We start from the raw sequence: 325 nt of genomic DNA, 5'->3' as shown, positions 1-325 counted from the left end.
GCCAAGAAGCCACGCCCCCTTGTTTTAGCTAAGAAGTTTCGTTGACAGAGTGTCGTCTCGATATTCTTTATTCACATTAAGCGTATTCATAACTTATAATTAGACCTTGTTTGCAGCAATGTTAAAAATGGGAGAGTTTAATGTTTATAAACCATTAACGCTTTAGATTTTTTTTAAATGCAGGCTCAAACTGTTTTCTCATAAAGGCTATTAATTATTTTTTTTCTGGCAATGTCAACTGAACGGGAGCAAATGAGAGCAAATGCGGAATTAATAAAACAGTAAAAAAAGACGGGAGGTGAAATGCTCCGGAGAACAGCCACTC

At 36.3% G+C, this 325-nt stretch overlaps 1 protein-coding gene across 2 annotated transcripts in view; it reads left to right on the top strand.

Annotated features, from left to right (window-relative positions):
* The window catches only part of LOC119585462 (zinc metalloproteinase nas-13-like), a 4,902-nt gene that overhangs the window by 2,592 nt on the left and 1,985 nt on the right, over positions 1-325 (top strand). The window lies entirely within an intron of this gene.

Source organism: Penaeus monodon, chromosome 19 (genome assembly GCF_015228065.2).
Source record: "Penaeus monodon isolate SGIC_2016 chromosome 19, NSTDA_Pmon_1, whole genome shotgun sequence".
NCBI lineage: Eukaryota > Metazoa > Arthropoda > Malacostraca > Decapoda > Penaeidae > Penaeus > Penaeus monodon.
This window is presented reverse-complemented; position numbering and strand designations above follow the sequence as displayed.